Source organism: Camelus bactrianus, chromosome 21 (assembly GCF_048773025.1).
Source record: "Camelus bactrianus isolate YW-2024 breed Bactrian camel chromosome 21, ASM4877302v1, whole genome shotgun sequence".
NCBI classification, from domain to species: Eukaryota; Metazoa; Chordata; class Mammalia; order Artiodactyla; family Camelidae; genus Camelus; species Camelus bactrianus.
The window spans coordinates 12,553,540-12,578,206 of record NC_133559.1 but is presented as its reverse complement, the minus strand read 5'-3'; the positions used below and the strand labels follow the sequence as shown (position 1 = coordinate 12,578,206).

Here is a 24,667-nt window from a genome sequence, read left to right as displayed (position 1 = left end):
GCTTAAAGGACTTAGCAGGGACTTAAAAGCAATGGATACATAGAAGACATTCTAAATTGTGTGTAAAAGGAAAATGGAAGATGCTGAGAAGGTAGAATGACGGGCAAGGAAGCCATTTTCAAAGATTTCTCTTCCTTCTAAGGGAAGTATTGATGCCCATTTCTCTAGAACAACTAAGATCTATTACTCTTTAAAGGCTCATTTTTCTTACACATCAGAGAAAAAAATATCAGGAGTAGGAGTCCAACTAAAGAGGAGGAAGACTATACAGCTGAAAATTAAAGTTCAGATAAGCACACTTACACCATCAAAAAATGTTAAAACCAAGTTTTATTTCAATCTGCTAAACTGGAATCATACAAAGACCTAAACACATCCCTTTAAACTCCTTTGCTTTTGCAAAAGACAAATGATGGTGTGCAAAAGGAGCATTTCTGAGGTTTGAACAAAGTAACAGAGCAGAACCTTATGAAAAGCTTCATTTAACGTTCTTTTAAACTTAAGGTTTCTTTAGTGACCCCTGAAACCAATGTCACCAATGCCATAAAAAAAAGAAACCTTGGCCAACATACATCTTTTACAAAGCTGCTTTTAAAAATGACAGTCCTTTCTCCTTGGCCAACCTTACCACCTTCTACCAGATGGTTTCTCCTCATTGTCTCTCAGAAAGAAAAATCAAATAAAAATTACACCTAAAGAGGATTCAGTATGAGGATAAACTGTACGAAATTGTCACTAAAGAGTAACGCACATTTCCAGTCGTTTCATCACCTGTAAAGTCATAAATAACCAGCCTTCTAGCTGCTGAACAGCTCAGCCAACTCCTTAAGAAAAGTAGGGTGAAGAAAGGTCCTCAGTATAGATTTTCAGTGTTGGTGCTCCGAGGGGTCTTGATCTTCTCGATGTTTTTGAGGATTACATCATGCAAGGTGGCATACTGGTTCCGAACATGCAGCAGGATCTGGCGCACACTCAGGTACTCGTTTTCGTCAACCTCAGCTACAGTGCGGCGATAATCTTCCACCTGGGGGTATTTCACTATCTTGGATACCAACTTGGCCCGGGTGTTGTAATAGGTGGAGAAGCGGCGGAGATAGGATGCTGCTGTGCTCTCCACGGTCCATAGCTGGTCCACGGTGTCTTCCTGGATAGACACTCCGAAATTATTGCCGTCCTCCACCTTCGGGATGAGCAGCTGCACCCACATTCGCACCGTATTGCATTTCTCTCTCAGCAGCTCGATCTCGGGTTTTACCCGCTCAATCAGCTCCACCAGATGCTGGTTGCTCCGCAGAAGCTGTCCTTCGCCACCTGGCAGTGCTACTACTTTGTTCGAGGACTGGGTCTGCGGAGGCGGCAGATCCCGTTTGGGCCCATCGCCCGCAGTGCCTGGGGCAACCGGGGTTTCTGGGGCTGGCACTGAACGGATTTTGGATAAGTCTTGCAGGCGGAGCTCCTGGACCCGACTATCCAGCTCCGACAGCTTCTGCGGGAAGAAGGTGGACACCAGATCCTCGGCCTCCTGGGCGATGCGGGCCCGAAATGAATCTACTTTCCCCTGCACGTCCTGCTCTAGCTTCAGCGGAGAAGCCATGACCTCCAGTGGCGTCGAGTGTTGGGGCGGACACAGCCTGGGTTTCCCCCGCTCCTTGGCTGGCTGGTCAGGGCTTCCGCCGCCACCGCCAACTCCCAACAGCCCAAGCCCCGCCAGGCCGGAATGACGTCCCGGGGGTGCCGGCGGCGAGTGCGCGAGCAGGAAGCGGGAGCCTCGGGCTGATCACACCTCCGCTGCAGGCAGTCCAGGCTGAGTGCAGGGATTCGGAGGCGGGGCCTCTAGAGCATCACGCCACGTGTCAGGCGAACCCAGCCAGATCTAATTACCGGAGCAGCCCCTCCCCTACTGGCCTGGCTGGCGGGAAGCCAGTTCCAAAGAACATCGTTTAACTTCAGCTGTGAAGACCAGGCAGCGACAAGTGTACTTTACATAGGAGCTCAAGGAAATTCACAATCCCTGGATCCAGAATACACACTGTCCTTCGAAAGGCACCTAAACGAAATGGGCTCTCCAAGGCAAGGCTTAACTACTGGAGAGTCATAAGTCACACCTGTACAGGTAACCTGGGCCCTTAGAAAGTCAGAAGTGAGTTCACTTAACTACTGTATTTTAATCAAGTTAGTAAACTTCTGAAATCTTCTGTAGCTTACTTCATACAACTTTCAGTTTAAATTACAAATGTTGTTATATGACTCTTCTTAAAACTCGTCTTTTGAGGAATAATTAACAACTGAATCTAGACTGTAGATTAAAGTTACAAAGTCAAGTTTCCTGAATTTGATAAATGTATAGTGGTTACAGAGGTTAATATCCTTGTTTTCAGGAAGTACAAACTACAGCATTAAGGGATAAAGTAATATGATGTATTTAAAATCCTACTTTCAGATGGTTCAGCAAAAAAAAAAATTGTGTTTGTGTGTATAGAGAATGCTAAAGCATGTGGAGAAATAGTAAAAAATAATGATTCTGTATGAAGTGTATATGAGAGTTCAGTATTATTCTTGTAACTTCTCTGTAAGTTTGAACTTATTTCAAAATAAAAGTGAAAAAACTACCTTTTCCCTAAAGGCTTCCAGAATCATAAAGACAAATTCAGTAATCTTCTGAAATTTCACTCTATTTATATTCATTTTCCTTTCCCTAAAATATTTTCCTTTTGTTCTTCACAAGGCCACAGAGAAAAATCCATGCCTTTGACTTTTATTCTAAAATTATTGAACTTTAGGTCAAAAAAGGATTATTCTAAAGATGCTATAGCACAGCTTCAAATGTAATTGTGTCACCTGTGGGACTGTAAACTCCTTCAGGGCAGAGGCCAAGTCTTAATTCATTTCCTTTGCAGCTGGCATGGAGCAGGTGCACAATACATGTCTGATGAAATGATCCTGACTTAATAAGATTTTAGTCTGATGAAATGATCTTGACTTCATAAGAATTTTAGCTAACTATAACTTCACAAAATCTAGAACTAAAAGGAAAGTATCAACAAGAACATGTTGTTACAGGTTGGGTTTCCCAGCAAGCAGAGGAGTTGCTTGCCGGAAGTTTATTATGGAATGTTCTTAAGACAAAACACCGGCAGAAAAGAAGCGACAGAACAGGAAGAAGTTGGACTTTGATACAATTTCAAGGCCTCAACAGAGGGGAACTGGGAAATGCCCTTCAAGTTGTCCTGAGGTGGGGTCAAGGCAGTTCCTGAAGAGGGCTGCTTGGCAGCAGGACTTCTAGCAGTTGGGAAATTAAAACTTTAGTACTGAGGAGGGATCTGGGGAGCTCAGCATAGCTTCAACTACACGTATAAGATATCAAGATACCTATACCAACAAACTAGCTATTAAGTTGTATTCAAATCAGCTATATTCAGCACAGGAATGTGACAAAGAAGGATGTAGTGACAGGAATTGTATGTTCAAAGGGGGAGGGTAATAAGGGTGTGTGTGTGTGTGTGTTGTGTGTGTATGTATGTATGTGTATGTGTGTGTATATACATATATATATATGGGGAAGTACTGGGAAACTACTGGCAAGCTGAATCTTAAGGTGTAAGTGGTAGGAAATGAGGCAGGAGAAATAAGGAAGGACCAGCTCATGGAGGCAGGGCCCTGTGTGCCATGCTTAAGGAACTCGGATTTAATAAAAGCCAATGAAAGACATTTAGGCAGGGAAAAAAATACACACAGATGGATGATTTCAATGGTGGAGGTAGATTTGAAGAAGAGACTAAAGAGAGACTGTGCCATGATACAAATGAGAAAGTATGCCCCATTTAAAGTGGCTGAAGAGAAGCATCAAGGACTATCTTAAGAGGTAAAATTAATAGTACTTGGTGATAGTTTTAGATGTGGAGAGATCAGAAAGGCAGAATTCAATACTATGTAATTTTTTGGCTTAGATAAAGAATTTCCATTTATGCTTACATTAAACCTCTCCTAAGAGGCGAATTAAATATATATACATTTTTACACACACATATTTACATTCAAATTTTGGGAATTAAATAGGGCTATCAAACAGAAAAGAGAATCTTGAAACATGATTACAGTTTCCCATATCTTGATTTTCTCCATAACTTTGGTTATAAAAGACTACGATGCAGCCAGCATGGATATTTCCTTTTATACCAAAAACATCCTCAATGGTATACATGGTATGTATGGTTTAACAAATGGTTACTCTGTTTTCAAAAAGAAAACATTTCTAGTTGCTTTTTTAAAGAAGTAGGGAAGTTTCTTTCTACTTACATTATGACAGTGATTAATGTAGCCATTTATATGAAATTATTTTCTTTAGTTGTCTAATGATAAAATATAAAATCCTTTGAGGGATTCAGTTGCTCTTTTTTGTGGTGTGAGGAAAGAATTTTATTTATTCATAATGTTTCCTGTCCTTGTTAATGAGAGTGGAAGTTGGTAGGAAAGTAACAGCTCCTATTTTTTCTTCCCCCATCAACCATCATCAATCAGTGGTTGTTTTTTCAAAATCATTTAATACACTTGCGTGCCTTGATGTGACCCATGAATTAAGACTGAGTGCTAACAGGTGGAGGAAAGCCAGGGACAGCTGCGTAGGGTGTTGTCTGGTTCAGGTCAGTTTCTCCTTTCTCCACAACCCAGCAGGGTTCATCATGTACTGATGCCAATAACTGACTCCCCACTCTTCTTGTAGGAATATTTACAGATTTATGAATAGATTTATCCTTTAACTATCATCCAGCTCTGAATCTATGCCCTGTGAAGAAGGGATTCTGTGGTCCTATGTACATTCCATTTACAGAACTATTCTAAGCAATTGTGTCAGCCATTGGGAATACCTGTAACTTTGAGATATGGATTGGAATTTAATCTTTCAAAATATGTGTTTTCCCATAGACTTCTCTCTGTCTATAAAAGTTAAAAGAAATACAATCAGTGAGCCTAAATCTAGATAATCTTAAGACTCTGGTGGATGGTAATATTTATCCCCTTATATTTATGAAATTTTTCATCTCTGGGCTGCAGCAGATCTTAACATTATCTAGACCAAATGGTTTTATTTACCATTTATGAATACTTCCAAGTGAGCAATTTCTAGGGATGACAAATATATCACACCATCTTCCTTCATTCCTCCTCCTAGATTGCGGCAAGTAAGGGTACAGAAATAAACGATGTAGAAGCACTCAACTCCTGTGCCCTTTTGTCAGTTGTAATTGCCAATCCAGCATCTCCAGAATCAGTCTCCATATCTAACACATGCCTGACTTTAAATGAAGAAGAGTGACAATACTGCATTGTGGTTAAAGTTATGACATTAGCCTGTCATGTTCAAATCCTGGCTTTGCTACTTACTGCCCATGTGAGCTTGGCTAAATTACCTAACCTCTCACGCTTCATTTTCTTCATCTATAAAATAAGCATTATAATAAAAGCTATATCATAAAAGTTGTTCTGAAGATTAAATCAGTTAATACATGTAAAGAGTTTAACACAGTGCCTCAAAATGGTAACTGCTCAATAAATGTTAGCTATTACTGAAGGAGAGTCTTTATATTGCAAGTCTCCCTTCATTCTTTGAAATCGGGTAGAACTGTGTATTCTAGACAACCAAACCAAGATACAGTTTTCTTGTTTACTATCTCATTATTTATCAATGATGACTATTGATAAATAGTCATATTAATATGACAATTGAATAGAAGTATTTTTAAAAACTGGCTTGAATTTCTGAGATCATCAGTATTGAGAGGCCATATCACAGAGGGCATAGGTGAAGTAAGCACAAAGTTCTACTGGCTATCTTGGCTGAAAAGTGCATTTCTGAACAGAATCCCCTGGCAATAGTCATGTCTTCATCAAGTTCATGTTATTTTACCTCACAAATTACATAATTGAGATAGTTTGGAAACAATGATGTCTTACTCTAAAGGGTCCTTTAAGGTCTTTGATTTTAACAAAAATCTACTGATCTCTGGGTCCCAGATTCTTGACTTTTTAAGATGCTTTGGCCAATGACTCTCCACCCAAGTCACTGGTAGCTTTCTTGTTTACAAAATCCCTGGATGAATAATGTACTGAATGAACAATGAATCTTCTACTTCAGCATTTCTCAAATTGAAACCCACTGGTTCCCTATAATTATTTGTGTGCTTTCATTTTGATGATAAATTAATTGATGTAAGCATATTCTGGGTCATATTATAACTGCCATGCAATTTGGGGGCCAGCAGTTAGAATTTTTTATGATTATGATGGCACCACTTGGGTACATATACCTTAATTGATGAGAGAGGAACCTATTAGATATGATGATCCTTTTTCTCCTTCTCCCAAACAACTGTTACTCAGACAGAACAAAGGTTTTCTTAGTGGTTCAGATGGAGAAAACTAGAGGGAGAATTAATTAATCACAGAGTACTCAATAATGTGGAAATGTTTAATTAAAAACTGAAAGGACTTGCACCATGGGAGTCAGTAACATCTTCACTTGTTAGCAGTGACTTTCACAAAACATGATCTGCTACATAAATTCAGGTTGTTGATTTGAATTTTATCTTTGTAATATTATTTATATTTAACTTACAATAAGTTATATTTATATAACATATTTTATTTTGGTTTTGCAGTTGTAAAACTAAAAGTGGAAGATGTGAGTTTTATGTTATATGTACTCAATAAACATAAATTGATGCTGGAGAATTTCTTCCTTTTAGAAGATTCCCTTTAAAAGTAAAAACTTATTTCCTTTAAGAGTAAAAACCTGCCTCTAATGCCTTGTGGAAACAATTCCAGAGTTACATTCCTGAAATGTGTGTCTCATCACATTTCTATCTTCTATAGGGTAAGGACCAAATTCCTTAAGCACAGCCCACAAGTTCCGTCATGATCTGGATCCTGCCATCTTTTATCTCCCAGAACCTATTCTACATTCCAACAACAGTTCTCTCATGTGTCCCATGCTTTTATATATTCACCTCTCTCTGTGTGAAATGCCACATTGCATCATCTTCCTCCCACTCGCTACCCTTTTCATTCATCCTGCTATAATCAACTCAAGAATTGTGTTCTGAGAAAACCTTCCCTGATACTACCTTCTCCCTTCCTAGATAAAGTCAGTGCTCCTGGCACAAGTTAAATAGTATAATAATATCTACCTCATAAAGCTGTTGAAAAGATAAAATGAAACTACTTATATAAAACAGCTAAGACAGTAAACTCTTCATAAATAGTAGTAGTTTTATTTGTTATCTCAAAGTATTCTGCATATATCTTTTTTATAGTTCCCATCACAGTGTTGTAACTTTGGATTTACAAGTCACTTTTCTCCACTATAATAAATCTCTTGAGGATAAGGATTTCAGCTTATTCATTTTTATATATCCTATGGTAGCAGAGTGCCTGGTAACAGTAAGTGTTTGATGAATATTTGCTGAATGAATAAATGAATGAATTAATGAAACAAACAGGATAAAATTTATCAGACAGCATCTGACTAGCAGAAAAGATAGGACTCTCAAGCAACTTAACTTTTTTTCCTCCTGAAAAATTTCTGAACTATGCTACATCATATAAAAATCCATTTTGGAGATCTACCAGCAGTGTTCTGGGCTAAACTCTTTGGGGATTTAAGGAAGAGTAGGAAACCTATTTCTTTCTTCTCCCATCAACAGCATGCAGTTTCACATTCTGCTTTTGACTCTGGTAATACGCCAGAATTACCACAGTATCGCTTAGCTCTAAAAAAGAGCCCTCACTTGAATAACTGGAGTTTGTCTGTAGAACAGTAGTTATGCATTACGATATGCTGGTGCAAAATGAACATATCAGGGCGTACTAGAGAGGTACACACACAAGGAATAAGGGTGCTGCAGGCTCTGACTAATGCTCCTACTATTTATTTATAGCTTCGTATTAGTATGGGATTTGTTTTATTTGGCAAAAATACAAGATTTCACTGACTGAGAGAGGAAGATGTAAGAAAATGCCTAAGCATAAAACTTCTACAGCTGAATAATAATCTGTAACTCAGTGCTGTATCAACAGGCTCCCCAGGGGCTGGAGCAAGCTGAAACCACTCCAGAACTACAAATTTCATGAGCTGCAGACTTTACTGCTAAAAGTAAAATAGTGGTTAACTAAAGATTTTATTCCTCCATAGACATTTCCATTTATAAATGCTAAATTCACTAGTTGGGGGTAAATTTTTTAATTAGTGTACAAAATACGTACAGTGAGTTTCTAATTTCTCTAAGTAATTTTCACCAGCAACAGCAACAGTCAAAAGCAAATTTAAAAATACAAGCCAAAGAATTTATATGCTTCAGCCTGAAAAAATATACTTTCTCTATATTCATTTAAAATTACTCTCTGTCCTCTCACTTTGATTTTCCTTCCTTGCCCTTACTGTTAACTGAAATTCTATTATATACTTATTTGTATATTTGTTGTGTCTGTCTCTAGAACGTAAAAGCAAGATCTTTCTTGGTTTTGTTTACTGGATTCTTTGCAGTGAGAACAGCCTGGAACATAATGGCTACATAACAGACATTCTGTTGAATGCATTACAGTAAAATTGTTTAAACCTTTTGATTAAATAATTCTTTGAGGGTAAGTGCATTTGGAAAACCTTTGTTATAAAAGTAAAGTAATTATTCAAATAGACAGTCACAACTTAGCATGAATAAAGCTTTTTGACTAATAAAGTTAATCCTTAAAAGTCTGAAGGAAAAAAACATTTTATGCTATGAAGATATCTCATATTTATGTTTTAAGAACAACAAAAGAGGCACTATTTGTTTTTGGGTTTTTTTAAGTTGCATTTTGGTATTTATCACTACAGTTCACCTTCTTAAAATAGAAGTGTTTGTTCCAAAATGAAATTAAGATTCACATTTGATAAATGGAAAATATGCCTCTTTAGCTTTCTATTTTAAACTCAGGCTGACTATACTAAATTGAGGTAAAATTTAAAAAATACAAATAAAAACAATTGAGTTTGGACTTGTTTTGATTCTAATGAGTATTTTGCTTAAGGAGATACTATATTCTCCCTAATCTAAGCTGAACACAAAACTAGTAAAGTAATCCTAGGAGGGTATTAGCTTCCAAAAAAATCAGCATCATATATGCACAGAAATTAGGTTGCCCACTTCTTTCTGTTTGGTAGAATATTATATATACTTACAAATTTTACTAAAAAAAATAAGCAAGATAAACTTTACAGCTAAAAAGCTGACCCCAAAGACTCGGTCCTAAGTGAAGCTATTTCATCAGAACAGACTTGAACTGTTTTATATTCTGAATTCAAGTTATTTTATCATTAATTTTTGATCTACTTAATAACGTATGAAATTCTATTATACATAAAAGTGTCAGGTAACAGGCTGCATTTAAAAATGAGCAACAGAATTGGAACTTTGTGCAGTAACATCTTCCTAATACTAAACCCATGCTGACTGTAACTGTTTTAAAATATCTATGATTTTGTGAATATGTTATTAATACTTACAGGAAAACAAGACTCGTTTTATGCTACAAATGAAAATAATGGATGACCTATCATATATCTAACATAACAGTCATATGACTCCTATCAATATGGAAAGAAGTCAGATTAAAGATTACATATTTTCTGTTTACTTATCAGCTGATGTCACTAAGCCATCAACATGAATGTGATACAGTCAATCTGAATAAACCCTAAAAACAGCAGAAAATCTGGTGTCCTCTGTTAATTGGTTTTCTGTCAAGTATCTAGTTTCTGTAGACATCATGTGAAATGAACACTGAAATAGAATCAATTCAGGAAATCACTCTAAAATCACTTTTTTTAAAGGCTGTAGTAAGAGGTTATAGACTACTGAGGGAGATTCGGGCTGTCCTTCTGTTTGGAAGAGCTCTTCCTTTCAAATTTATGATACGCTTTCCTCCAAAAATGAATAAAGAGTAGGTCTAAATTATCTAAATCAAGCCTTCATAAACCTAATTAGATAATGGATAGTAAAGTAGAAGCCACTGTTGTAAAATCTTGATTTCATATTCTTTCCAAATGTGCTAATTTTCTGTGTTGATGGATGATAATGAAAATAATGGCATTAAAATGAATCTTTATGAAGAGTTGGGGGTGTGGAGGGATCATGGATGACTGTGCTGCAGCTAATGAAAAACAAACTCTCTCCCCTTGTCCTATCCATTTATGGGTTCTTCAGACTATAGCCATATGCTTCAAAGGTCAATCCCCCGGTGGCAGAGAAACAGACACATACTGAACACCTAACATGTGTTAAGGACTATGCTAAGTACCCGATTTATTATTTAATTATTTGTTTAAATTTCTTAACCTAGGAAGGGAGGTAACTATTAATATTACTGTATTAGATATAAAGACACCAATGCTCTGCATTTCCCTAAAGTCTGATTTTGTCAGCAGTGGAATCTGGTTGAAATCCAAATTCATCTGACTGCAAAGCCCAAGCTGTATGATTGCCTACCAAAAAAAAAAAAAACCAAACAAAAAACTGCTGTCTCAGCCCCCTAAAAGTCATTTTCTCCACTAAACTAAAAAGTAATGACTCATAGCTTAGTGGAAAAACTTTTGTTCTTATTTCTGAATAAAGCTGCAAAACACTACAGGATAAACTATCTTATTCCCTGTGTTGTTTTTCTTCTCTTAAGCCAATGCGTAAAATATGTGTAAGTGTATGTGTATGTATGTATGAAAAGGGGGGAAAGACATTAGTAGATTAGACAAAAAGTAGTAGACAGTTCTTATAAGAACTTTATTTTCAGTTCCTCTTTCACTTAACTTTTTCGTGTATTTCCTAGCACTGTGATCTATATAGACACATGTTATGTGTTTATTTCATCTGGTCTCCAGAATCTTGGGTTTGGCAATATCTTCTGCTACCCATTACACTTTTGCTATAATTATCTACAGTACATGCTATGTTTCCAAAGAGTATAAATAACATTTCACTGGGTAAGTATAAAGACTGGAAATTTGAGGCTGAAGAAGTTCAATCACAGGATACTGTTTTAAGAAGTTCCAGCAAAATGTACTACCTAACAAGAAAATTTTAAGGATAACACAAAGAAAAGTGACAGCCTAGTATACCCTTTTAAGCTTGGCTTTGCTTTAATTTTAATTCTATTAAAAGCTATTGGACACAAGGAAAAAGATTTTTTTTCTATTTCTTTAATTCTGCATCTATATGAGTTGATGGATTTTCAGTAAACTTACTATGATAATCACTTCATGATGTATGTAATTCAACTCATCATGCTGTGCACCTTATACTGTGCTGTAAGTCAATTATATCACAATAAAACTGAAAGAAAAAAAGCTATTTGAGGAAAACACAGCATTTAATATCATACAATACTGGATATCCATATGCAAAAAATGAACTTTGACCCACCCCTGCACTATATACAAAAATTAACTTAAAATGGATCATAGACCTACATCTAAAGCCTAAAACTAAAACTTTTAGAAGAAAACATGAGAAAATCTTTGTGCCTTAGGTTAAGCAAAGATTTCTTAGGACAATAAAAACAATCCATAAAAGAAAAAAGAGGATACATTGGACTTCATCAAAATTAAGATTCCTGTTCTTTTAAAAACACTGATGAGAAACTGAAAAGACAAGCAACAGACTGGGAGAAAATATATCCAAAACATGTATCTGATAAAGGAATTGTACCTAGAATATTTAAGAACTCTCAAATCAATTATAAGAAAACTAACAACCCAATTAAAAGTGGGCAAAAGATTTGAACAGACACTTCACCAAAGAAGATATATGGATGGCAAATAAGCATCCATGAAAAGATGGTTAAAATTATTAGTCATTAGGGAAATGCAAATTAAAACTTGAGGTACCACTATACACCTATTAGAATGGCTAAAATTAAAAAAAAAAATTGGCCATATCACGTGTTGGTAAGAATGTGGAGGAACTGGAACTCTCATACACTGATAGTGAAAATGTAGAATGGTACAGCCACTTGGCAATTTCTTAAAAAAGATAACATACACCTACCATATAACACAGGCATTCTACTCTTACGTATTTCCACTAGAGAAATGAGAGCACATGTCCCTACAAAGACTTGTACACAAATATTCATAGTAGCCTTGACTGTAAACTCATGTTGGTCAAAGGGTACAAGTTTCCATTATAAGGTGAGTAAGTTCTAGGGATCTAATATACAGCATGGTAACTATAATTAACAATTATTTGTATTAGCCAAAAGTGAAGGTGAATGGATAGACAAATTGTTATATCCCAACAATGGACTACTAAGAAATAGAGGAATGAACTACTGATAAAACAACAATGTAGATGATTCTCTAATTATGCTGGCAGAAAAATATATATAATGTATGATTCCTTCATATAAAAATTTTTTTAATGCAAATGAAAAAAACTAGTATTAGAAAGAAGATCAGTGGTTGCCTGTGACGGGAGAAAGTAACTAGGGAAAAACTACAAAGAGGCAAGCAGAAATTTAAAACTTTCAGGAATGATGGGCATGCTGATTGACTATGGTGATGATTTCACAGATGCATACATTTGTCAAAACTTATAAAATGTGTAGTTAAATATGTGCAATTTCTTGTATATCAATTATACCTCATTAAAGCTTAAAAAAAAAAAACTAATCCACCATGGAAAACAGTATGGAGGTACCCCCCAAAATTAAAAATAGAACTACCATGTGATTGAGTAACCCCACTTCTGGGCATATATCTGAAAGAAATGAAATCACTAACTTGAAGAGATACATGCACCCCAGTGTTCACTGCAGCATTATGCACAATAGCCAAGACATGGAAACAACCTAAGTGTTTACTGATGGATGAATGGATAAAGAAAATGTAACACACATACACATACACACAGGAATATTATTTAGCTATTAAAAAAAAAGGAAATCCTGTCATTTGTGACAACCTGGATGGACCCTGGGGGTATTATGCTAAGTAAAAAATGTCAGAGAAAGACAATACTGTATAATCACACTTAAATGTGGATTCTAAATAAAGTTGAAACAAAATAGAATGTTACTCATAGAAAAAGAGTAGAATGGTGGTTGCCAGGGGCTGGTGGGTGGGGGAAATGGAGAGATGTTAGTTAAAGGTACAAATTTCCAGTTATAAGATGAATAAGTTCTTGAGATCTAATATACAGCATGGTAACTATAGTTAACAATATTATATACTTGAAAGTTGCTGAGAGAGTAGATCTTAAATATTCTCACTACAAAAAAGAAAATTATGTGAGGTGATGGATGTGTCAACTAACCTTACTGTGGTAATCGTTTTATATTATATATGTGTATTCAATAATTATGTTATATACCTTAAACTTACACAGTATTATGTAGCAATTATATCTCAATAAAGCTGGGGTGCGGTGAATACTAATCTTTACCTTAAAAAATGACGTTACATGATATACAAATTTTCACTATCAATTTTAATTACAAACTATGTTAAAGAATAAATATTTGTTTCATATAGCAGAGAATTAAGTCCAAACTAGCCACAAGGTTTAATTCTTACATTAAGACAATTAGAGTCTTCCAAATGGTATAGGTCCCTAATTGCTAACAAAGCTAACTCCTCAGAAAGCCATAAGGCAGAAATTCAAGTTAAACGTTAATTGTTCAAATATTCCTGATTACATAAGTTGAAAAGCAACTCTAAATTTAGTCAAAGCAACAAAGTGTTCAACTATTTCTGATTATTTTCGCAGCCAATTTTCATATCACTGTCCACCATAACTAAAATATTCTGTATATTGACTCACGTTAGGGAAAAGTGTAAAAATCATTATTACCAATTCATATTATGAAAACTTTCAATTTCAACATAAATTTCTATACCTGTGTAACTAAGTCATAAATAAACTTTTTCTTTCTTTGATTAAAAAAAAATGCCTGATTACAACAGCATAAAATTAGTATATTTATTTTGAAAATGATGAAAAAAGAACATGCCAAATAAAAACAAAATAGTATTATTAGGCTGTATCTACAAATTCATATAATTTGCTAGCTCCCAACAGCTGGAACTAAAGAAAGGTGTGAGGGGAAAGAAGAGTGGAAAAGAAAAGAAGGATGGCCCTTTTCCTCACAGCATCACAGAGTGTTAATGAGGTGCTAACTGATGATGTTAGCAGAAAGAAAACAAACTATTGCATAAGGATGTAATAATACAGTTGTGACTATCACACCTTCCAGAATATTTTTGTCACCATGAACTATGATATAATAGTTTTAGGTATCTCAGAGCAGTCATAATGCAGCTGTTAAGACCCAAGAGGATTTCCCTGCACAGGACTATGTTATAATTTAAGTATTTGTCTCTCATTCTTTAGATTATAAACTCCTTGAGTGCAATGGCTGTGTCATATTAATCAACTGTAACCCCACACCCGCCCCATTCTTGCAGAGATTCTACTTGTCTCCTACTGCAAACTGGCACCCCTCCATGGCCTGACAATCCTCCGGTTTCTCTGGTAGGCACACTATCCATTAGCTAAGACAACTATTTCACACCTGCTCCTCTCTCCTCAAATCCCCTATACCTCCTCCAGTAGCCTGATTTGCAGCTGATCACATTGTTCTTCAGTGGGAAAACAGAAGCCATCAGAAGTGTTCTTCCTGGAACCAAACCACCTACCTATAAACTGGCCTTGCCTCTACCACAGGAGAAGAAAGGTCTCACCTTTTAGCAAAGGGCAGTCTTTCTACTTGTGATATGAATTCCACCCTTTGCCCCCCCTCAAGGACTTCATCACTTCTATTTAACAATACTCTCTTTCTATCCACTGGTTCATTCCTTAAAAATTTTAAATTGTTATCTTGGGATAAAAAAAATACCTCTTCTTTGTTCCCTTGTATAGGCAAAGTTCTTAAAATAGTTATGCTGTCATCATTTCCTTACTGCCTAATCCATCCTTAATCTAACTTACACTTCCATCTCATCACTTAAGGGCTCTGTCAAGGATACCAATGACTTTCATGTCGACGCATCCAGTGGATACTTATCTTATCTGACCTTTCAGCAGTATTCAAATCAACTACTCTTTAGCTCTTAAAACCACCTCTATTGGCTTTCCTCCTACTTTGCTGGTTGCTCCGTTTCAGCTTCCTTTGCAGGCTTATCCTTCTCTAACGGAATCTCTAATTCAGTCCTGGGCCCTCTTCGCCCCCTACACTCTACATAGATGGAATTCTCACAGACATCTCAAACTTAAATATTCCCAAAAAGAACTCTTAATATAGTCACACCAAATACATTATCCTGTCATATCCCAAATCTTTCTCTTCTCAGTAAATGGTAGCACTATCTACCTAGTTACTCAAGCTACAAATCTGAACATCTCCAATTCCTACTGAATCTATCTGTAAAACGTATTTAGAACCCATACATTACTCCACTGCCTGGCCTTCTAATCGGTCTAATCCATCTCTCTGCTTCCACCATGTCTCCTTCTAATCCACTGCCCAGACAGCAAGTCAAACCATCCTACAAACTAAATCTTTCATGTCATTCAGTTGCTTAAATCCCTTAATTGGCCCTCAGAATAGCATCCCAATTCCTTACCAAAGCTCACAGTTCTTGCATGATGTGGCTCCTTCCAGTCTCTCCAAACTCATTTTCATAACTTAGCCTCACCATCCCCATCCCATTCACTAAGTCTTCTGCCCCACTGGTTTTCTTACAATACCTCAAATAAAGCTCTTTCCTGCCTTACTCCAATGCTCTTTTCTCTGCCTGGAATCCTCGCCCTCGCTTCATGATGTCAGTTAAATGTCACCTCTCAGGAGAGTGTACTTGCTGGTCCCATTGCTGGCGATTACTCAAGCTACACTCCAGAAGCAGTCCAGACTCCGGATGATAGTGCAGCAGCCAGAATTCCCCTGACCACTTCACTGTGCGCCCCAGCACAAACCAAGTAGCAAAAGGATAAAAATCACATCATCAACTCAATAGACACGGAAAAAGCATTTGACAAAATTCAATATCCATTTATGACAAGAACTCTCCATAAAGTAGGTATAGAGGGATTATACCGCAGCATAATAAAGGGTGTTTACAACAAACCCACAGCCAACATCATACTAAATTATGAAAAGTTAAAAGCCTTCCTGTTAAATTCAGGAACAAGACAAGGATGCCCACTCTCACTACCTCTATTTAACACGGAATTAGGAGTCCTAGTCACAGCAATCATACAGGAAAAAGAAATAAAAGGTATCCAAATTGGAAAGGAAGAGGTAACACTGTCACTATTTGCAGATGACATGATACTTAATATATAGAGAACACTGAAGTCTCCACCCAAAAAGTTACTAGAACTAATAAATGAGTTCAGCAAGGTTGTAGGATACAAGATTAATATATAGAAATCTATAGTGTTTCTATACACTAATGATGAAATATCAGAAAGAGAAAATAAAAAATACAATTCTGTTTAAAATTGCATACAATAGAGTAAAATTTGTAGGAATCAACTTAACCAAGGAAAGATCCATAGTCTAAAAACTATAAAATAGTGATGAACGAATTTGAAGATGATACAAAGAAATGGAAACATATCCCATGCACTTGGACTGGAAGAATTAACATTGTTAAAATGGCCACACTAACCAAAGCAATCTACAGATTTAATACAATCCCTATCAAAATCCCCATGACATTTTTCACAGAGCTAGAATAAATAACCCTAAAATTTATATGGAATCACAAAAAAAACCCTGAATTGCCAAAGAAATCTTGAGAAAAAAGAACAAAACTGGAAGTATAACCCTCCCAAACTTCAGACTATTCTACAAAGTTATGGTAGCACAAAAACAGACTCACAGATCAATGTAACAGAATAGAGAGCCCAGAAATAAACCCACACACCTATGGCTAATTAATCCAAGACAAAGGAGACAAAAATATGCAATGGAGAAAAGACAGTCTTTTCAACAAGTGGTGCTGGGAAAGGAGCACAGCCAAATGTACAACAATGAGATTAAAACATTCCCTCACACCATCTACAAAATAAATTCTAAGTGGTTTAAAGACCTAAATGTAAGATCTGAAACCATAAAACTCCAAGAAGAAAATATAGATGGAACACACACAGACATAAATCACAGCAGTATTTTCTGGGATCATTCTTCTAAGGCAAAAGAAATAAAAGCAAAAATAAACAAATGGAAACAAATTAATAAACTTAGAAGCTTTTGCACAGCATTCACAAAGTAAAAAGACAACCTACAGAATGGGAGAAAATATTTGCAAACAACGTGACCGACAAGAGGTTAATATTCAAAATATACAAACAGCTCATACAATTCAATAGGAAACAAACAATCCAACCAAAAAATGGGCAGAAGACCTGAATAGACATTTTTCCAAAACAGACATAGAGATGGCTAAAAGGCATATGAAAAGATGCTCAATATCGCTAATTATTAGAGAAATTCAAATCAAAACAGTAAGACATCACTTCACCCTTGTCAGATGGCTACCATCAAAAAGTCTACAAATAAATGTTGGAGGAGATGTGGAGAAAAGGGAACCCTGTACATTGTTGGTGAGAATATAAATTGCTACGACCACTATGAAAAACAATATGAGGGTTCCTCAAAAAACTAGAAATAGAACTACTATTGGTTCCAGCAATTCTATTCCTGGGTATATATCTGGAAAAAACAAAAACACTAATTCAAAAAGATACATGCACCCCAATGTTCAAAGCAGCACTATTCATAATAGCCAAGACATGGAAGCAATCCAAGTACCCATCAACAGATGGCTGGATAAAGAAGACACGAGATATGTATATGTGTGTATGTGTGTGTATCATCTCACACACACACATACACACACACATGCACACAATGTAATATTACTCAGCCATTAAAAAGAATGAAATACTGCCATCTGCAGCTATGTGGTTGGACCTAGAGAATATTATGCCTAGTGAAATAAATCAGACAGAGAAAGCTAAATACTGTATGATATCACTTATGTGTGGAATCTGAAAAATAATATAAATGAATGTATACAAAAACAGAAACAGACTCACAGATATAGAAAACAAACTTGTGGTTACCAAAGGGGAAAAGGAAGAGGGGAGGGAGAAATTAGGGGTGTGGGGTTAACATAGACACATTACTATGTATAAAATAGATAAGCAACAAGAATATACTGTGTAGTAGAGAGAGCTATAGCCATTATCTTGTAATAACCTATAATAGAATATAATCCACAAAAATAATGAATCACTATGCTGTACACCAGAAAGTTGCATAATATGTTCAATCAACTATATACTTCAATAGAAAAACAAAAGACTTGCTTCCTTAACCCTCAGCTGTACTGTCTACATCTCAGATGCTGAAAGAGATAAAACTGACATATTACAGAATTCTGTGACTTGTGGAAAAGCAGAATGTGCCCACAAGAACCAAGAAACTGATTCAAACTATTAATAAGAAATGACCATATGTTGAAAGCTATCTTTGCCTTACATTATGGGCATTAATAATTGACCTTATTGTCTCTTATGCAACAAAACATTTCAAATACTATTAGGGTGTCAGTTAAGTTCTAATGTTATTCTGAGACCAATCATGTAGAGTTTAAATACACTGAAATATCTTATGTGGTAAATTTATAATGCATTGGTTGAAGAACTAATACAATACCTGAGAGGCTAATAAAATCTTGGATAGTTGACCTTGCTCAGTGACTGCTGGATGAAAAGTCAGTAAAAGAAATCATGGCACTGCTACTTTCTAATCATATAGTAACTAATCAAACTAAAGATTTAGTTGCAAATATGAGGACTGAGTTAATATTTCCACTATAGAATTGTGCTTTTGTTTTACAAATGAAAGAACCTACAATATTTTGTTTATATTCATTCGGTATGAACACCAAGTAATCAGCAAAAAAGATCTTTTATGGCAATGCTTGGCAACAAACACAAGCAGTACTAAAATATTCAGTGTTGAATATGTTTTTGAATTTCATCACTTATCCTGGAACAACTGTGTTGATATTTATATTGCTGCTGCAGAATCAATTTTGGTGCCTTAACGTGAATCAAGGCAGTGGTACTAAACTGCACTAGAGTTCAGTATATTATTCATCACCTCATGTTCAGATACACACACGTATGTGCACACACACAAAGTCATCTTAAGGATACCCTTGATAAAGCAATATTATTGCTTTTTAACATTCTGTGACAAAATAGGAAATACACATAAAATATGTATTTCTGCTGCATCCAAAGTATAATGATTGTCTAGAGGAAAATCACTTGCGTAACTATTTGATTTGTGAGCTGTACTAGCTACTTTTTAATGTAACATGAGTTTTATGTAAAAGAATGTCAGATAGACAAATTATAGTTATTTTTACTTAGGCATTTGATAGACAAATGAATTAAAAGAAACTGCCACTTCAAGGAAAACAACTGACAATATTTTTGACAGTGATAAATTTGAGCCTTCAAACAAAAACTAGAATTTTGAAAAACTTGAATCTGCTACCATGAACTTAACAGCTTCTTAATACTGAAAGGCTTTTCAGATAAGATTTGTGATGGTATTAAAGAATGTGATTTTCTTTTAATATTGTACAATAAAATGTACCCACATTTGGAAGAGCTGAATAACTCAGTGAGCTACTTTTTTTTTCCAAATGACCAACGTGTGAGGCTACAAAATTATGCATGGGTAAGAGATCCATTCAAAGTGCAAGATAAACCAATGGATTTTAATGTAACAGAGGGCTAAAAGTTCCTGGATTTGGTTTCTACACTGCAACTACCCTTTAAGAAACTATCTCTTGTTGAATTTTAGTGTAGCATCAAAGAATATCCACAATTATCTGAAAAGGCTTTAAAAATATTCCTTCCTTATCCAACTACATATCTGTGTGAGGTCAGATGTTCTTCATGTATTTCAAACGAAAGGAAGTGATTAATGCAAAAGCACATGTGAGAATCCAGCTGGCTTTTATTAAGCCAGATATTAAAGAGATTCATAAAAATATAAAATCATGCCACTCTTCTCAGTAATGTTTGTGTTTTGGAAAATATAAGAGTCTGAAACCAAAAAGTTTGAGAACCACTGATCTACATCAGTCTGAGGATCTCCACTTTCTTATTACTCAGTTGAGTCTGAGGCTTTTTCAGGCAAAAGAGAAGTCTGAAAATCAGAGCCTAATATATAGAAAATGAGTGGATAAATATTATCTGTGCAGATAAATGTCTGCCTGGAAAACTCTGAGTTGGATTTTTTTCATTCCAAAGCCAAGGAAAAATTATTTTTTGACTATATATCATTCTCTTCATACTGCTGTACCTCCACCAGAATAGATATCCAAAAGCTACTAATTCAAAGTACATTTAAGAGGAAGAATGTAACCAGTCTCTTCAAGAAATTTCAAAGTAGACATCTAATGCCCCTCTCCAAGGCAAACTCATTCTTAACAGAATAAAAGTTATTGAATTTCTATTCAATAACAAATAGAATGAGAAGGAAAACAGCTATAAAATTTAAACTGAGTAACAGAGGCCTATTTATTCTGTATGATATATTTTAGTTTTATCACGAAGATTTATTTCTAAGTGTATTATAGTTAGACATAGATTACGCTAAATAAATTCTTCAAAATATAGGTTATGGAAGATTTAACAATTTAAGTTGGCAAGCTTTTCTTGAATACCTTACATATTTAAAATAAACACTGCACAAGAGATAAAATGCTAACATCATCCCACCCTTCTTGGATACCACAGACATACATTGTAGATGGGTCTCTATACATATGGAGTTTATTCAGTCTGCAGCTTATTAATTCTAGAGCTTAAAATAACACTTAACCGAAAAAAAAGTCTTTTTTATCCATGTACTCACTACCAGGCTCAGCATTTCAACTCTGAAACACAGAGACAATCTTACTGGATCCCTCATGCAAATGGTACCTACTCTTTTAAAAATGCCTTTATTTACTTTCTTAAATTAAAGTACAGTTGATTTAAAATGTTATATTAGTTTCAAGTGTGCAACATAATGATTCAAAACTTTTGTAGATTATACTCTATTTAAAGTTATTATAAAATATTGGTTATATTCCCTGTGCTGTATAAAATGTATTTAAATTCACTAATTTTCAAAGACTGACTTCTAGATTTACCATGAGACATAGATGGCCCTGATAAAAGTAGTCAAGAAATTCTTGACTATCACATTATGGTGATGGTATAAACTAACACAGAATATGTTGTCAAACTGATGGTATCCAGTTCATTCATTCATTCATTCATTCATGCAATATTTACTGAATACTTGCTATATGCCTGGTATTATGCTAGATACTAGGGATAACACGATGACTAAGATAGAGATGGTTCTTGCCCTTGGGTGCTTAAGGCCTGGCAAGGGAAACAAACTGTAAGCAAACAATTGCATAATTATTTAGTTAGATATATGCCACACTCCTAGTCTCAGCTAATCATCCACCCTGCTGGCTTCCAGTGTGATTCCTACACTATGAACTGGAAAACATCTCAAAGCCTACCCATAATAGGCTCTTTTTTTAGATTAGCATCAATGCCTTGAAATAAATACTACACAACCACAACTATTAGCCTTAGGATTTTTCAAGAAAAATCAACTAAGTGTCAGTATTCAGATTTGCTGATACTGTCAAACTTAAACAAATCAGAGTCCAAAATAAGCAAATTACCTCATATAGGTGAGGGGAAGAAAGGACATAAGCATTTAACACCTTAGTCCTGAGTCAGATCATAAATCAACTTTTCCTAACTATAGTAATTGCTTCCTCCATAATTAGGTTTTGTAACATCATACAAAAGCTTACACCAAATTCTGTTTAGGCATAAAATGATTTAACAGTCTGCTACTTTTCTGACTTTATATGAGGAAAAACTCCAAGACCATCTGTTCATAAATTAAATTAGAAATAGTTCTATCAACGTTTATATTTTAAAAATGTTTTACTATTATTAAAAACTAGCTCCAATTTAAGATTTAGAAGACTTCTGACATCTCAAGAAATACTATAAATATGATTTTAGTTTTAGAAATCTGGTTTTAATTCCATATTTTTTGGTAGTACTACTGCAAATAAACAAACAAAATTTGTTCTTTAACTTTATGCTCTGCTTTAAATAGAAAAACATTAATACAGATGAGGAACATTGACTTGTTTATTTTCCTTCAAAACATCTGTCAAAATAAAATATGCATTCCATTCTCACATTTATATGTACAAAAATTAACCACAATACTCTTTCTTTATCCTTTACCATTATATTTCTCCTTTCCTTAAATACATACACGGACACACAGATACACAGACACACACCCCCTCCTCAATTCTCTTCTCTTTACCTGTATTCAGGCTATCTCCCCTTCCCTTAATGCCAAATTTACCAAATCCACCTTTTTATTTCCTTCACAATCTCTCTTAACTGCTTTTAACCTGGATTCTGTTCTGATTACTCTACCATAACTGTAATCTCATCACCAACAATTTCCCTGTTTACATAGGCCAAATGTGCTTTTCTCATTTCTCATTCTCAGTGAGCTCTGTAACATTCGATACTGCTAACCAACCTCCTTTTTGAACTCTTCTTCCTTGATCTCCATGTTTTAAAATAAAATAAACAAGTTGATTTTTTTCCCTTCATCCATAGTATGCCATTCCAATTCTCCTATATCTCTAATCATTTCCTCTGTGTTTCCCTGGTAGCTCTTGTTCCTCCTACACTATTACTCTAAGTAGCACAGGGCCTGGTTTTCCACACGGCTTTGTCTTTAGTCTTGTTCTCTTTGGAAAACGACCCTGAAGCAACTCAAAATATATTTTGAACAGACAGATCAATGGAATTAAACTCCAAGTTGAATACTCTGAAAGATAAGACATTTGAATATAAAAGTTCTAGAAAGGCAATATAGAGCACTGGCCAGAAACAAAGAGTCTGGCCAGAGTCTAACCAGACTCTCTAGGTTAAATTCTGGCTCCATCATTTCCAAATTATGTCACATTGGACAAATTAACCTCTCTGTGCCTCATGCTCCCCATCAGTAAAATGAGGACAGTAATTGGACCTACCTCATAGGGATATTATGAGTATTAAAGATTGGTATATTTTAAATGCTACAAAATTATTATTAAACAAATTATAAGACCACTAGCTATTCAAAAATCAAACTCATTAATTTATGAGCCTACCTTGTAACTTGACATTTTGTTTTTGTTATGGTTGTTTTTCAAAACTCTTAAAATGTACTAACTCCAACAGACTGAATTACTCTAGTAGCTTGAAAAGAGTTTTAATACAATACTATAGATTTCTAAGAGGACAGTGTTCACACACAGGAACGCACATACACCAACACACCTACACTCACACAAATAGTTAGAAGAATACTCTAGATTTCTAGAGCCAGAATGAAAATGCAAATCTACTCTAACTTTTTCATTTTACAGATAAGGAAACTGAAGATCAAGATCTTAGAAACAAGTATCTGTCCAAAGTCAAATAGTGAGTGGCAGAATTGGGGCCAGAATGCAGATCTCTAAAGCCTGCATCTATGAATTATTTAAGAAACATTTTCCCTCATATATTCATGATATAAAGAATTTTTTTTTTAGAATGCAGTTTTGCTTTCATGAAATGTTTTCTTCCCTCATTATGAAAAATCTGAAATTTGATGAGAAGGAAATTATCAAAACTTTAAACTATAAATTATTAAATCCTACCTTTCTTCAAGGTAAATTTAGAAATCTTTCTTCAAAAGTTATTCTCCTGGGACAAGACAAGGATGTCCACTATCACCACTCCTATTCAACATAGTCCTGGAAGTCCTAGCCACAGCAATCAGGCAAGAGAGAGAAATAAAAGGGATCCAAATTGGAAAAGAAGAGGTAAAAGTGTCACTATATGCTGACGACATGTTACCATATATAGAAAACCCTAAAAGGTCCACACAAAAACTACTAGATTGAAGAATTCAGCAAGGTAGCAGGTTACAAAATTAACGTTCAAAAATCAGTTGCATTTCTTTACACTAACGATGAATCAACAGAAAAAGAAAGTAAAGAAACAATCCCTTTAAAATAGCACCCAAAGTAATAAAATATCTGGGAATAAATCTAACCAAGGAGGTGAAAGAATTATACACAGAAAACTATAAACCATTGATGAAGGAAATTAAAGAAGACTTCAAAAAATGGAAAGATATCCCATGCTCTTGGATTGGAAGAATCAATACTGTTAAAATGGTCACACTGCCCAAGGCAATCTACAGATCTAATGCAATCCCTATCCAATTACCCAGGACATATTTCACAGAACTAGAACAAATCATAACAAAATTTATACGGAACCATCAAAGACCTAGAATTGCCAAAGCGTTACTGAAGAGAAAGAAAGAGGCTGGAGGAATAACTCTCCCAAACTTCAGACAATATTATAGAGCTACAGTCATCAAGACAGCATGGTATTGGTACAAAAACAGACATATAGACCAATGGAACAGAATAGAGAGCCCAGAAATGAACCCACAAACTTTTGGTCAACTC

The 24,667-nt window shown here is 35.3% G+C and overlaps 1 protein-coding gene and 1 pseudogene across 1 annotated transcript in view; both read right to left on the bottom strand.

Moving 5' to 3' along the window:
• Window positions 1-24,667, bottom strand: part of ATF6 (activating transcription factor 6) — a 166,932-nt gene that overhangs the window by 65,622 nt on the left and 76,643 nt on the right. The gene's annotated exons all lie outside the window — the stretch shown is intronic.
• LOC123616537 (proteasome activator complex subunit 3 pseudogene) lies at window positions 313-24,412 on the bottom strand (annotated as a pseudogene).